This window comes from Propithecus coquereli, unplaced genomic scaffold (genome assembly GCF_000956105.1).
Source record: "Propithecus coquereli isolate 6110/MARCELLA unplaced genomic scaffold, Pcoq_1.0 Scaffold125, whole genome shotgun sequence".
NCBI classification, from domain to species: Eukaryota; Metazoa; Chordata; class Mammalia; order Primates; family Indriidae; genus Propithecus; species Propithecus coquereli.
Window position 1 is genome coordinate 9039047 of NW_012136636.1, and position 13813 is coordinate 9052859.

The 13813-nt window shown below is 32.0% G+C and overlaps 1 pseudogene; it reads left to right on the forward strand.

Annotated features, from left to right (window-relative positions):
• LOC105805112 overlaps positions 1–4806 on the forward strand; it is a 34004-nt pseudogene extending 29198 nt beyond the window's left edge.
• Positions 4807–13813: the final 9007 nt, after the last annotated feature.

Sequence of the window (13813 nt, forward strand, 5' to 3'; positions counted from 1 at the left end):
TTTTTTTACGCTGTGTGTCTCATGCTGTTTCTTTGCAACTTCACAACACTGTTCTTGGGGGAGAGCCATCCATTTGTGTGTAGCCATCTGAGTTCTTCACCTCCTTCTCTGGGAGCAGAGACACGATTTGAGCGTTTTGTGGACTATCATTATGATAGTACCTAATTCTATACCTGTGTATAGAGTTACCCTTAACAAAGAACTTTATAATTTTATGTTTTTATAATTCTGTCTAGCATTAAATTTTTCAACATAATTCACTCCCTTTAACATTTTTTGTAGTAGTAGTCTCATGGGGATGAACACCATCAGCTTTTGTTTATCTTATAAAGGCTTTCTTTTTCTCTTATTTTTGAAGTAAAATTTTCCTAGGTTATGTATTCTTGGTTGGTAGAATTTTTTGTTTCATCACTTTGAAATTTGGGGAGTTCTCAGCACCTTTATTCTCCAAATAAGCTTTCTGCCACTTTCCCCCTACATTCTTTTTTAGGATTCCTTCCTTAAATATATTGGTCTACTTGATTTTGTCCAATAAGTCTCATACTGAATCTTCAGTTGTCTTTCTTTTTAAAATTTTTCTTCCATGATTCAATGTTTATAAATTTTATATCTTCAATTTTCTGATTTTTATGCTTCATTAAGTCTGCAGTTGTGCATGTCTAGTGAGTTTTCCAACTCAGTTATTGTATTCTTCAACTCTACAATTTCTGTTGTGTTCTTTTAATAGTGTTTATTTATATGTTAATAGCTCAATTTCTCCAGTCATCATTTTTGCTTATTTTGTTGTCTGTGTTTTCTTTTTGCTTTTGGAGCATGTTTCAGGTTATTATTTTTAATTCTTTTTCAGATAATGCAAAGATCTTTATTTCTTAAGGGTTGATTCCTGGAGATTTATTTTGTTCCTTCCAGTGGGACGTGTTTTCTGTGCTCCCCACATACTCTTTAATTTGGTGACTACTTCTGTTAATTTCATTTTTGTTTTTTACCTATACCTTATAATTCTATGTGACAATCTTCAGCTCTGCATTCTTTAACAGAGTATGGATCAAAATTTAAATATAAATCAGCCATTTATCCATTGCCAATATAATTCTCTATGTGTTTATTTGACAGTATAAATAAAAATTACTTGTGTTGTCTGTAACGTACATATTTGTTTTCTTGGTTGGTGCTCAATAGTTGTTTTATTTTGTTTAGGTGAGTAGTCATGAAAATTGTTGTAATTTTAGCATATATTTATTGGTGAAGTTATATTACCTTTGTATGAAAGAAATACTATTGTAATTTACAGATAATTTTTAAAAACCTTCATAACTGAATCTCTTTAACATATTTTTATTTTTAATTGTAAAAACACAAAATATAATTTATAATCTTAAGTATTTTTAATTATTCTCATCAGTCATGTTAATTATATTTACATTGTTATGCAACATATGTCTAGAATGCTTGTATTTTGTAATTCTAAAACTCAATACACATGAAAAAAGTGCCCATATTCCCCATTGTCTATTCCCTGAAAAACACCGTTTGGTTTTCTAGGAGTGTAACTACTTTAGAAATGTCATGTAAGTATAATAATACAGCATCTGTCTTTTAGTGACTGACATTTTATTGAGCATAATATCGTCAATTTTCTTTGTACTGTGGATGCTATGAGATTTCATGTTTTTTAAAAGCTGATAAAAAATCCAATATTTTTATATTCCAAATGTTATTTATCATTCATTTGGTAAGGGCAGTTTGGGTTGCTTTTATCTATTGGCTTTTGTGAGTAATGGTGTAATAAATATGGGTGTGCAAATATTTTTTTGCCCATACATGTAAAAGTTTATGTTTCTGTATTATTCTTATCCATTGGTCTAGTTGTTTGCCTTTATTTCAGTAAAAAACTGTTTTGATTACTCTAGTTTTTAATGTCTTGAAATCAGGAAGTGTGGCACCTTATAACTGTGTTTCTCTTTTGGATGCTTATTGGGCTCTTTGTAGTCCTTTGAAATTCCACATTGTTTGGGGGGTTGCTGTTTTTATTTTGTAAAAAGAAATGTAATTGGGAGTTTTAAAAGAACTATATTGAATCTGTAGATCACTTTTGGCAGTATGGACATCTTCACAGTATTAAGCCTTCCAACTTTGAACAATAGCATGTTCAAAAGTGTGTTGTTTGTTTCCATATATTTGTGAATATTTCTCTTTTTCTTCTCTTATGGATTTATAGTTTCATTCAATTTTGGTCAGAAATAAAAGTTTATAAAATTTCCATTTTTGAAAAATTATTACACTTGTTTTTTGGCCTAACAAGTGGTCCCTCCAGGAGAATGTTTTATGGGCTACCGAGATGATTTCTTATTCTGTTGTTGGCGTGTGGCATGTTCTCTATATATCTGTTAGGTCTCATTGCTTTATAGTGTTTTCAAGTTCTCTGTTCCCTTATTAATAATCTGTCCAGCTTTATTACTTATTGCTGAAAGTGGAATATTGAAGTATTTTAATCTTATTATATTGTTACTGATTGCTTCAATTCTGTCAAGGTTTGATTTATATATTTGGGATCCTTGATGTGAGCTATAGATATATGTATATTATATATATTATTGTCATATGTTCACAGTGAATGAACCCCTTTGTTATCCAATGTTCTTCTTTGTCTCTTGTGACAGTTTGACATAAAGTATACTTTATAAAACATAACATTTGACATAAAATGTGGCATGCCCAATATGACTTCCCCTGCTCTCATATGGTTAACATTTTTATAATATATTTTTCCTCTGCTGCCAATGTTACTCTATTGTTTTCATTATATCTAAAGTTGACTGTCTTGTAGGCAGCACATAGTTGGATTCATTTTTTTCATCCTGTTATTCAATTTGTTCCTCTTTACTGGAAAGTCTAGTGCATATATAATCTTTCTAAAAGGGGAGGACTTACTATTTCCCTATGATTGTTTTAATTCTTCTCAGTATTTTGTCTTTGTTTTACTCTCTTTCTGTCCTCATTTTGTTTCTCATCTATTTTTGCAGTGACATGCTTTGATTTTTTTCTCATTTTTTCTGTATCTCTATAAATATTTAGTGTTTACCATAAGAATTAACTGAAATCTTTTAAAGTAAAATATATATATTAAACTGGTAATGACTTAATTTCAATTGCATATTAAAATTCTTCCTCTTTGCATCTGCTCTCAACTTTTTTATTCATGTCAATAATTATATCATTTTTTATATCCTTTAATATATATTTATAATTGTTTTTATGATTTAGTCTTTCAAATTTTGTAGCATAATTAAAAATGTTTTATGCACCATAATTATAATACTAACAATTTTATTTTGAGCATGAACATATTATTCCAAAAGAATTATGTGTTTGTCATGGAAGATAGAATCCAGTCTTTGGAAAAGCCTTAAGGATCCATATATGTGGATACATATGCCTCTAGTTTCACTTGCTTTGGAAGGAAAATCCAAGAATGGGGATTTTACGAGTCAGTCACCATGTCATATGAGGGAGGAGGAAGGGCTTTGGTGGTCACATGTAAGAATCTTTCTTCTCCTTCTATGTAGTTCTTGGTGGTGTTCTCACCTGGGGCGTTATAAACTTTTAACTGGTTATTAGAGTTCTCAAAAAGTCATATGGACTAATATAGTTCTAAGTGTATAAATCTATGAAGGATTTAAGACTTGTGGTATTCTATTGTCCTGTCTTGTTAATGTGCTTCGTATAGTTTTATATATTCAATTTGTGGACTCTATTCGCCTGAATCTAGTAAGTGAGGTAATTTTTATTTTTATTTCTTTCAGTGGTGTCTTCCCATTACACTCAAGATCTTTTGCCAGAGCAGGGCATAAAAGATTCATTCCACAAGTAATAATGAGAAGATATTGGAATGGTGGCCTTTAAAATTTATACTTAGGTAAAGACCGGGACAGTGTGGGTGAGCTTAAGAGGCAGGCAGTATGTTATGGTGGACTTTACCAATCTTTGCCAACTACTCATAGCAAAATCTTTCCATGTAATAAATGGGTAAAAATCTTTAGTAAATCTTCAAATCTAAATAAATTTAAGGTAAGACATAACGTAGAGAGAACTTTCAAACGTAAAAATGTGGCAAATCCTTTAACGAGTGCTCCCCCTTTGCTGAACATAAGAGAATTGACACAGGCAAGAAACCTGACAAATGTATAAAATGTGACAAAGACTTTAAATATTGTTCAAAGCCTTTCTAATTATAAAAGAATTCATACAGGACAGCAATCCTACAAATGTAACCAATGTGGCAAAGCTTTTCACCACAGCTGAAACCTTTCAATATACAAGAGAATTCGTACTGGAGAGAATCCCTATAAATGTGAAGAATGTGGTAAAACATTTAAGAAGTGCTCAAACCTTACTGACCATAAAAGAATTCATATAGGAGAGAAACCCTACAAACGTGAAGAATGTGGCAAAGCCTTCAACTGGTGCTCAATTCTTACTGAACATAAGAGGATTCATACTAGAGAGAAACCTTACAAATGTGAAGAATGTGGCAAAGATTTTAATCACAGCTCAAACCTTTTAGTACATAAGATAATTCATACTGGAGAGAAACAATACAAACGTGAAGAATGTGGCAATACATTTAAGCAGTGCTCAACCTTTACTACACATAAGACAATACGTACTGGAGAGAAACCCTACAAATGTGAAGAATGTGAGAAAGCCTTCAACTGTTGCTTGACCCTTACTGAACATAAGAGAATTCATGCTGTATGTAAAGAAAGTTGCAAAGCTTTTAACCACAACTGTAACATTTCTATGTAAAATAGAATTCAAACTGAATAGAAACACTAAAATTATGAAGAATGTGTCAAAGCCATTACCCAGTGCTCACACATTATTCTACCTAAGAATTCATACCATAGTAAAATCCTCCAAATGTGAAAGATGTGGCAAAGTCTTTAATAACTGCTCACATCTTACTAAACATCGAAGAAGTCATGCTAGATAAATGTGTGATAAATGTAATGACTGTGGAAAAAGATTTCTCAAAATATAAGCCTTAGAATGCATGAGTATTTATACTGAAAGAAAATAGTAAAAATGTAGAGTAGTAAAATACGACTTGTATTGCAAATCTGATTGTACATGGGAGCATTTATACTAAAATGAAACCTACCAACAGTTGCTCAAACATTATTCAACATCAGAGAATTTGTATTGGGTAGGAACACTGCAAATATAATGAATGTAGAAGAATACTTGTGGAAAACATGTATATACCTTAGAGAACAAAAAAGAGGTCATACTTAAAGACACTTTACAGATGTAGTAAATTTGAAAAAAAATAAAAAATCAAGTCAGGGTGTTGAATACAGAGAAAAATCCAGTTAAAATAATGAGATAATTCATTCATATATAGGTTTAAAAGAAAATTGGTTTTTTGAGAGTTATAATTACATTTAAAGTATACTTTTTTTGCATTTTCTTAAGAGCAAATACTGATGGACTTTAACTCTCAAAGGACTAGATGTTATGCTTTCATTCCTACTGTTACTGTGAATGCATGTGGTTAATTTTGCTACATCAGAGCTATTAAAGGTCTTTCTCTATTAGTTTTCCATGGAAATGCAAGAGGTATGAAGAATATATAAGTGGAGAGGCACCTGATGGTTGACTTATAACAGTGTTGTAAGTAATGTGTGAGATAGGTATACAGAATAATATTCTGACTTATAGTAAGTAATACTTATAATTTTATAAGTAAATTATTTTACTAATTGCATTTTAGTATAATAAAATACAGTAGATCCTGAAATTTTTTTAGACTATATGTGAACTTAATTTATTAAATTAAAAATATTTTTAATGCATCAAGAGTGTTGTGGATTAAATGAAGTGTTATTCTACCACCAACATTAACCTGTCCCATGTTACTCAAACTTGTACCTAATGGATGGTAACAATATGCTATTGGGTTACATAGTAGAATGATATTTCTTGTGATTCATTTTTCCACTGGCTTTAGACTTTAAGTAATTTGTACAATAGTGTTTTCATAGTTTACTTTTTATTTTTTCTTATTTTTGAAATTACATTGTTAATGGTTATAATGAAAGCTGTCTAGGAATATAATCAAAAGTCATACATTTCTGAACCCTGAATGACTATTTATAACATTTTTTCCTACATTTTTCTTCAAACATGCAAATTCTCTGTCCTGTGAAACACATACCGATGTGTTCTTTATTTGCACGGAATTAAATATAAAAATATATTACTCTGAAGATAAATTTTAGGTGTAATAGAATAATAGAGAAAATAATTATGTTTGTGTGAATTTGGATATATACCTATTTTAAGAATAAAATAAAAATATCTGGAAAAAAGATAATTTCAAAAGTGTTGATATTTTACTAACAAACGAAACCTCAAAGATTCTGAAATCAAAGCTTATGCTTTTTGTTTTGCATTACATTAATTTCTCTAAAATTTTATGGCTTCTGGTTCAGAATTTCCCTATGCAAATCCTCTGTTTTTACTCCCTTATTACTCATGCTAAACCTAACATATGATTTTCTTATTTCAAAGTTCATGAACTACTTTTTATATGACCTGCTCAGGGATTATAAGAATGCTTTTTATGAAATTTAATGGTGACTTTAAAATGTTCAGAAGATGTGAATAATCCCACAGCATATTAACATAATTTTATTTACTTAGTACATTCAATATTTTACATCTCAATTGCAGAACCCTATTTAAACCAGTTTTTCTTTGGTTATTGTTTCTTATACATTTTACAATTGACATAATTGAGTTTATTGACCTTATTGGGCCCATTTGTTCAGGTAAATTTTGGGAAGTCTTCATAAATCATGAGTTTGTTTTCACATTTATATAGAGGAAACAAGTATAGGACAGTACTAGGTATGTAATAGATACTTGATAATTAGCAGAAAATATTCCTGTGAGAGTGAGTTTTTGGCTTCAGGTAAGAGATTGAAAATATCCATGCTGAAGAAATGGCATTGATTCTGCATGGGTACAGAGGACACCTACATAACAACAAACTCAAAATTCATAAGGAGAAATTCTGTTTCTTTCATTTCCTAATTATCCCCAGTTTTTCACTTTCTCTTTATACTCATCTCTAGCCAGAAATTCATCCCGGGCCTTCTTTTTTCCCTGCCTGACCGATCCAGCTTTCTCACTGTTTTCCCTACCCCATGCCATTTCACACAATACTTTGAAAGTGCTGATATAAAGTTTAGAATTTGGTGAAAAATTATTTTAAACTAGAGAGTTTTAGGCCATTTATATGTCGTAAATGCAAAATTGTGATTATTTAATTGAGATTCAAGGGATATAGTGCCCTGAGATTAAAGTAAAAGCCTTAAAGTACAAACTATTCTGACTGCCAGAGCATTAAACCAGGCAGTCAGCACTTTTTATCTTTGTTTGTAAATGTTATTAGATCTTAACACATAGAGTCATCAATATGAAAATAATTGAAATCAGCAAAGCATTAATAACAGTGGGCTGTATATCCAAAGCACTACATTAAACATCAAAATTTGGAAATCTCAATAGAAAATATATCAGAAATAAATTCTTAAGGAGACTTTATAGTAAGCAAAGATTTTGAATTTAATTTTCTATGAAATACTTATAGGAATATACAACACATGCTTGCACGTAGAATCTGTTTTTGAGAATGTATGTTTAGTGTTGGAAAATAATAGAATGACCTCTGAGGATTTAAAATTTGGAATGCTCTTAATTTTCCTGGTTGATATTTCAATCTTAGAGACTTTATCTTAGATTATTTTATCTTCTTTTATTTTATTGGCTTCAGTGTACATTCCACAGTTTTCATTCTTAGTCTCATAACTGTGGCCAATGTTTTGGTCATTCTCTCTTGAGGAATCTCAGAGATCATGTCAGATTTTGCATCAAAACATTTTATCTGTGATTTTGGAGGCAAAACTCTTTTCTATGTTCAAGAGTGGTCAGAGAAGGACTGTTAGGGCAACCTACTTCTTTAGTGTCTTCCATACCATAACCATCAGCACTGGAAACTACAGGTGCCCTGCGCTTAAAATAAAAGACTTAGTGTACATTGGCCACTCCCATGTTCTTTACTACATCCTGAATGTCCTGGTAAATATCAGAGCTCCCTTGCTTGTGACTGACAAATATAATGACAGAAACAGCACTGAAACTATGCACTTTTTATATAAGTCAGCTAAGCTTATGACAAAGACGCGGGGTCAGTATTTGTAACATTACTATACTTCCATAATTTTATTGATTCATTTTTTAAACTGGCAGATAACATTATATGCATTTATCATGTAAAATATAGTGTTTTGAAGTATATATACATTGTTTAATGCTTAATTCTAGCTAATTAACAAATGCTTTACTTCACATACTTATCACCTTTGTGGTAAAGAACACTAAACCATGACTGCCTTAGCATATTTCAAAACTACAATATAACTTGATTAACTATAGTCAGCATGCTGTAGAATAGATCTCTTGAGCTTTTTCTCTCTAACTGAAAATATGTATGACATGAAAGACATCCCTCCAAGCCCATTCTTCCTTAAAGGCCCGACTTTCTGGTGTCACCATTCTACCCTCTACTTCAATGAGATCAATTTGTTTAGATAACACATCAGTCAGATTATGAAGTATGTGTCTTCTGTGCCTGGCTTATTTCAATTAACATGTTCTCCGGGTTCATCCATGTGACTAAAAATGACAGAATTTTTCCTTTTTATGGACAAATTGTATTTCATTGTGTGTACATGTCTCACTTTCAAATTGATCTTTCCATGATGGACATGAGGGTTGATTCTATATCATGGCTAATGTGAATAGTACTACAATAAACATGAAAGTAAAGATGTCTCTTAAATATGCTGAATTCATTTTGGGGGATATATACCCAATGGTGTTATTGCTGTAACATATGGTAGTTTTATTTTTATTTTTTAATTTCAGTATATTACATGGGTACAAATATTTTACGTACATTGATTGTTTTTGTGCAGTTTGAGTCAATGTTTTAAGTGTGCCCATCACCAAGATAGTGTGCTTTGTACCCGTTACATATGAAATTATCTGTCCCCTCCACCCCCCTCCTACCTGCTTAGGTTTCCATTGAGTTTTACTACCACATCTACATATAAGTATTGATCAACTAGTTCAAATTTAATAGTGAGTACATGTGTTCGTTTTTTCATTCTTGTGATACTTCACTTAGAAGAATGATGTCCAGTTACATCCAGGTTGTTATAAAAGGTATTAGTTCACCAAGTGCACCTAGTTGTTTTATGGCTGAGTAGTACTCCATGGTATACACATACCACATTTTATTAATCCATTCATGTATTGATAGACACTTGGGTTGCTCACAAATCTTTGCGATTGTGAATTGTGCTGTAATAAACATCCTAGTATACATGTACTTTTGATAAAATGATGTTTTTTCCCTTTGAGTAGATACCCAATATTGGAATTGCTGAATCAAATGACAGGTCTACTTTTAGTTCTTTGAGGTATCTCCATACTATTTTCCACAGAGGTTTTACTAGTTTACAGTCTCAGCAGCAGTGTATCCACACCAACATTTATTATTTTGGGACTTTTTGATAAAAGCTATTCTCATTGGAGTTAAGTGATATCTCATTGTGGTTTTGATTTGCATTTCCCTGATGATTAGAGATCTTGAGTATTTTTTCATATGTTTATTGGACATTAGTCTATCTTATTTTGAAAATCTGTTCATGTCTTTTGCCCACTTTTTTATTGGTTTATTTATTTTTTGCTGATTTGTTTGAGTCCTTTACAAATTATGGTTATCAGATATATAGTATGCAAATATTTTCTTCCATTTTGTAGGTTGTTTGTTCACTCCATTGATTGTTTCCTGGACTGTACAGAAGTTTGTAATTTAATCAAGTCTCATTTTTTAATTTTTGTTGTTGCTGTGATTACTTTTCTGGTCGTCTTCATAAATTTTTTGACTAGGCTAATATCCGACATTTTCTTCTAAAATTCTATTGGTACATGCCTTAAGTCTGTTATCCATCTTGAATTAATTTTTGTGAGTGGTGAGAAGTGTGGATCCTGTTTAAGTCTTGTAAATGTGGCTATCCAATTTTCCCAGTACCGTTTATTGAATAGGAATACTTTTCCCCACTGTATGCTTTTGTCTACTTTCTCAAAGATAAAATGGCATTATGATGATGGTTTTATATCTGGGTTCCCTGATCTGATCTATAGGTCTATGTCTCTGTTTTTGTGCCAGGATCACGTTGATTTGGTTACTATAGCCTTGTAGTATAGCTTGAAGTCTGATAAATTGATGCCTCTCAATTTGTTCTTTTTGTTTAAGGTTGCATTGTCTATTCAGGGTCTTTTCTTGTTTCATAAAAAGCATAGAACTATTTTTCTGAGATCTCCAAAAAATGACATTGGCATTTTAATGGGGATTTCATTGAATTTGTAAATCATTTTTGGTAGTGAAGACATTTTAAGAGTGTTGATTCTGCCAATCCATGAGCATGATATGTTTTTCTGTATGTTTACATCCTCTGCAATTTCCTTTCTCAGTGTTTTGTTGTTATCCCCATAAAGATATTTTACTTCCTTAGTTCAACATATTTCTAGGGATTTTATTTGCATTGTTGCTATTTTAAAAGCTATTGAATCTTTTATTTTAATCTCAGTTGAATTGTTGTCATATATGAATGGTACTGATTTGTGTACATTCATTTTGTAACCTGAGCCTTTGCTGAATTTATTATCAGTTCCAAGTGTGTCTTAGTTGAATATTTGGGGTTTTCTGGATATAAGATTTTATCGTCAGCAAAGAGAGATAGTTTGACCTCATCTTTCCCCACTTGGATACTCTTGATTTCCTTCTCTTGTCTGATTGCTATGGCTAGGGCTTCCAGCACTATGTTGAATAGAACTGGTGATAGTGGGCAAACTTGTCTGACTCCTGTTCTAGGTGGGAATGCTTTCAATTTTTCCCTATTCAAAATGATGTTGGCTGTGGGTTTGTCATATGTGGCTTTCATAATTTTAAGGTGCATCCCATCTATGCCCATTTTGTTAAGCATTTTTATTATTAAAGGGTGCTAAATTTTGTCAAATGCTTCTTCTATGTCCATCAGGAGGATCATATATGGTCTTCAGTTTTACTTGTATTTATGTGGTAAAGTATACCTTTAGATTTGCATATATTGAACCATCTTTGTATGTCTGGGATGAAGCCTGCTTGGTCATGGGAGATAATTTTTTTCATGTGCAGTTGAACAATATGATAGGACTTTAATGGAAAGTTTTATATCTATATTCATAAGGCATATTGATCTGTAGTTTTCTTTTTTTGTTTTGTCCATTCCTGCCTTTGGTATCAAGGGTATTTTGGCTTTGTAAAACATGTCAGTAAAAATGGAAGCCTAGTGGCAGACTGCCAGCATGTTGCTCCCAATGAATTATTTTTTTATTTTAAAGAGGTCTTTGTACTGCTTTCTATAATGTACTGATTTATATTCATGCCAACAGTGTGCAAGCAGTCTCTTTTTTCCATATCTTTCCCAATACTTGTTTTATACTGTCTTTTAATAGTAGTCATTCTAACAGGAGTGAGTTGATATTTCATAGTGGATTTGATTTGCTTTTTTCTGATGATTATTGACTTTGAACATTTTTTTTTATTTCAGCATATTATGGGGGTACGATGTTTAGGTTACGTATGTTGCCCTTGCCCCCCCCCCAAGTCCGAGTTTCAAATATGTCCATCCTTCAGGTGGTGCGCATTACACTCTTTATGTATGCAAATACCCGTCCCCTCCTCCCTCTTCCCCCTGCTCCCTGCCCAACATCCAATAGATGTTATTCTTATATGTGTACTTATGTGTTGATCAGTTAATATCAATTTGATGGTGAGTACATGTGGTGCTTGTCTTTCCATTCTTGGGATACCTCACTTAGTAGAATGCAGTCCAGTTTATATGTTGACCATTTCTAGGTCATCTTTTGAAAAAAGTATATGTCTTTTGCCTATTTTTAAATTTTCAATTACGGGTAAATAATAGTTGTATATATTTATAATGTGCATGTGATGATTTGATAGAGACATATAATATAAATTAAATAAGGGTAATTGGGGTATCCATCACTTCAGGCCTTTAACATTTCTTTGTGTCAGGAACATTCTAGTTTCTTTTTTAAGTTATTTTAAAGTGTACACTTATTGTTGATTATAATCACTTTGTTGTTCTATCAAATATTGTCCATTGTAATTAACTATAGTTTTGCACCCATTAATCATCACCTTTTATCCCTCCTTCCTGCTACCATTTCCAGTCTCTGGTAACCACGATTCTACTCTCTCCATTAGATCAATCGTTTTTTAATATTTAGCTTCCACATGTAAATGAGAAAATGTGAAATTTGTCTTTTTGCTCTTGGCTTATTTTACTTAGCATGTTCTCCAGTTCCATCCATGTTGCTACAAATGGTGGGATTTTATTTCTGTTTGTGGCTATATAGTATTACATTGTATATATGTATTACAGTTTCTTTATCCATTAATCTATTCATGGATACTTAGGTCAATTCCATATCTTGGCTACAGTACCAGTGTTCACAATAATAGTGATGCAATAAACACGGGAATGCAGATATCTTTTCCATATTGCAAATTCCCCTCCTATAGAAATATGCTTAGCAGTGATATTGCTATTTTTTATTTATTTTTTTGCCATTTTTAGATTTTTGAGGAACCCTTGTACTGTTCTCTATAGTGATTACACTAATTTACATTTCCACTGAAAGCATACACATGTTCCCCTTTTTCCAGTTCCTCTCCAGCATTTGTTATTCCCTATCTTTTTGATAAAAGCCATTTTAACTGGGTGAGATATCTAATTGCAGCTTTGATTTGAATTCTTTGATGACTAATGATATTGAGCATTTTTTCATATACCTGTTATTTGTATGTCTTCTTTTGAGAAATGTCTATTCAGATTCACTGTCAATTTTTAAATCAGATTATTTGATTTTTTCCTATTGATTTGTTGGACCTCCTTATATATTTTAGTTATAAATCCCTTGTCAGTTGGGTAGTCTGAAAATATATTCTTCCATTCTGTGGGTGGCCTATTCACTTTATTGTTCCCTGTGCTGTGCAGAAGCTTTTTAGTGTGATGTGTTCCCATTTGTCTTGTTTGCCTTGGTGGCCTGTGATTTGGGGATACTACTCAAGAAGTCCTTGCCCAGACCATGTCCTGAAGTCTTTCTCCAATATTTTCTTTCAGCAGTTTCATAATTTCAGGTCTTAAATTTAAGTCTTTAAAACATTTTGATTTGATTTTCATATATGGCAAGAGATAAGGGTCTAGTCTCATGTTTCTGCATATAAGCATCCAGTTTTCATAGCACAAGTTATTGAAGACAGTATCCTTTTCCAAGTGTATGTTCTTGGCACTTTTATCAAAGATAAGTTTACTATATATGTATGGATTTATTTTTTGGTTCTCTACTCTTTTTCATTGGTCTATGTGTCTGTTTTAATGCCAATATCATGCCCTTTTGGTTATTACAGCTCTGTAGTATACTTTAAAGTCAGGTAATGTGATTCCTCTAGTTTCTCCCCCCATCCCCCGAACAGTTTTGGCTATGCTGGGTCTTTTGTAGTCCAATATAAATTTAAAGATTACTTTTTCGATGAGACATAGGAAGAGCCAAGATGGCGGATGAGAAAAGCCGCCAGTCAGAATGTCTCTGCAAAAAAGACGAATTTTAG